The sequence below is a fragment of the Solanum pennellii genome, chromosome 12, assembly GCF_001406875.1.
Source record: "Solanum pennellii chromosome 12, SPENNV200".
Lineage (NCBI taxonomy): Eukaryota > Viridiplantae > Streptophyta > Magnoliopsida > Solanales > Solanaceae > Solanum > Solanum pennellii.
Genome location: NC_028648.1, coordinates 36,697,132 through 36,700,299, shown reverse-complemented (window position 1 = coordinate 36,700,299; position 3,168 = coordinate 36,697,132).

The window sequence follows — 3,168 nt, the reverse complement described above, 5'->3', positions numbered from 1 at the left end:
GTACTGAGCTAGAACTTGCCTGGTTAGTCCTGCTGAAAGTAAGCTGTAATAGACAATTAGGAAAGGATCATGGGCCCTTATTCAATATAGCCCATTTTTAGCCTAAATAAAATAAAACCAAATGAAGTTTATCCTTCTTTGATCCAAATGATTTGAGCTTAAATTAGACCTTTCTTTTTCACCCCAACTGATCTTTTATGGGAATAATGTGTTTGCCCTGGTCCCTCCTTGGACATGTGCACCTCAGCTTATGCCAAAAGCATAAGTTGAGGGTGGATAATGCAGTAAACAACCTTTTTATAGCCCTGACCCAACTTTGGGTATTGTGTACTTTGACTCATGGCAAAGCCATGAGTTGAGGGTGGCTATTATGAGGAATGCTCTGGAAAGTGGGGTTGAAAGAACAAAAGTGAAGTGACTCAAGAATTAGTTGAAAGAAAAGTAAAAAAAATAAAAAATTACAAGAAATACAAGCAAGAAAAGAAGAGAGTCACTTACACAGAAAAAAGGGAAAATAGAAAGGTGAATGAATATGGGAAACTGGGCAAAATAAAATGATTGAAAATGGTATGTTTAGCCGATATGTCAAGGAGGACAAAAATTCACTAAAGTATACCTAAATATACCCTACCTGACCCTGAGCCTATGTTACAAGCTAAGAAAGTCCTATCGGGATCCTAAGGGTTGTATAGCGAACTTAAAGCAGTGAAAATAAGGGCAAGCTTATGGCAATAGGTATGAATGAGTGTGAATTTGTTCTGAGAGTGAGTGTTTAAAAGTAATCCTTATACTCAAACTGAAATCATTGTGTGAAAAATGAGGATTTTGTTTTGAAGTGAGGACACCAGTTGCATTACCGGAAATATTAGCACTTCGGTGAGAAATTAAAGAGGATAGGTGTTAGTGCATGGTGAGTCTGTGTCATGGTCTGATTCCACATAATTCAAGCCTAATAGTGATAGCATGCATAAATATGATGAGATTAATCGGGATTGATGGCCAAATGATTGCAAAGGATAAAACATGGATACTATTTTACAAAGATTGTGTATTGAGTCATAGTGCGTCGCTTGAGGACAAACAACGAATTTAAGATGAGGATGTTGATATACCGTGGTTTCAAGGTATTATTAATATTTTTTCCTTAAGTTAAGTGTGTCCAAAAGCCTTTTTGTGCTAATTTTATATAAGTTTCTCCTTATTTGCAGGAAATCTGTCCAAAGATGAACGCGGAGGTTTTTGAGTGAAGAAATGCAGAAGAGACCACCTACAGAGCTTGTGACGGTCCTTCATGCTCGTTACGGTCCGTAGGTGGCAGCGTAGTGCACCTGCTAAAGGAAGATGGGGAAGTCTGACCAAGTGTGGGGTTACGGAAAGCGTGACGGACCGTCGTATCCATGACGGTCCGTCCTGCATGTTCGTCAGGAAGTTCAGAGAAGTAGTCCCAGTACCCATATTCCAAGAGTTCAAGTGTTTCGGAACGGAGACCCTCGACGGACCGTTGTGCCTGTGACGATCCGTCATACCTGCCGTCGAGGGTAATGAAGAGAGCAGCAGAAGAAATTGCATCAAGTATGGGACGAAGGAGTCCATGACGGTCCGTCATGACCACGACGGTCCGTCATGATGTCCCTCGATCCAGCTGCGTTTTGACAGATTTCCATCAAATAGAGTCCTTGTTTAATTAAGTTTTTATTTTCTATAAATAGTTCGAAAAACCTCGTTTTGGGGGTTAGATTCTAGATTATTTGGTTAGGCCCTTGATTATTGTTAGATTCTTGATTATTTTGAGATTCTTTGAATTGATTGTTGGTGATTTTTGTTGATTAATCAAGCGAGCTTTCGGATTTTACTCTTTCTCATTGAAGTAAGTACATGAATTCTTATACCATATATTTGAATATTGTGATTATGACTATGGGTAACTAAACTCCATAACTAGGGTTGTGGGAACCATAGGCAAATAATGAGGTAAAACCTAACTAAAATAACAATTCTAGAATAGTGTCTTGCATGTATTGATAATTCTTTCGCTTAGAAGTCTTTTTAACGGATGGCCAACGTTAGAACTCGCCTTAATGCTACTTGCCGGACCAAGGAGGTAGATAATAGGAAAAGAATTATCAACATAGATTTAGTGTATACTATCTAATAGGCTAGTATTGATTGGTACGAGGTAATAACTTAGTCAAATATCGAATACGATGCTTAATATGAGGTAAAGATAAGGGTTAGGATAGCAACACACATAGCCAGACCAAGGTGCGGAGTGAAATTTTTTAGATGTCGGACCAAGGATTTAGAAATACATAACTTATCAGTTTGCATGCAAGATAGTACGAAAGAATTGTTATAGTTAGACTTATCAAGTTATGAACCTGTGGGGAATACGTAAACCCTAGTTACTTTGATCAATTGAATAAACTCCAACATTCGAAGCTGTTTGTTGTCTCCTTTTATTTTGCTAGTTATTTTCATTTATTTAGGAATAGAAACCCCCCTTTTTATCATTTTTGCTTTCCAAGGAAGTAATTGACTGAACAATAGTAATAATAGATTGAAGTTAAGTCTAAACTATTTTCCTCGTGGGAACGATCCCAACCTCACTAGTTGGGTTATTTACTTGACACGACCGCTTTACTTCTTATTTGAGAAGTAATTTTGAGCGTACCAGAAAGCCATCACTGCTGAAGCAATTGCGATTCGTATGGCGATGGAGAATGCTACAGAAAAGGGGTGGACAAAGGTGAAAATCTTATTAGATGCAAAAAATGTGATAGATATGGTATTAGAAAGAACAATAGTCTCATGGGAGATAGAGACTACTTGTGAAGATATTTGGAACCTTATGAAGTACTTTGAAGTGGTTAATGTGATGCATATTCCAAACTCTTGGAATTTAGTAGCACAAAATTTAGCAAAATTTTCAATTTTGTTAGTACACAAAGTTGTTTGGATTTCTACTTTCCCTGGATGGATTGTCAATGATTTGATTGCATCATTTAACTGTTTGAACCTTTATATGCATTAATATAGCATGATGGTTGTTAAAAAAAATCTAAAATTTTTCCTAAGTGTCTCAGACTAGCTAGTGAATTTTCATTAATTAATTAAGTTGTTAATATAATTTATTAACGGACATAAGGTAATTACTAAAGTACCCCTAAG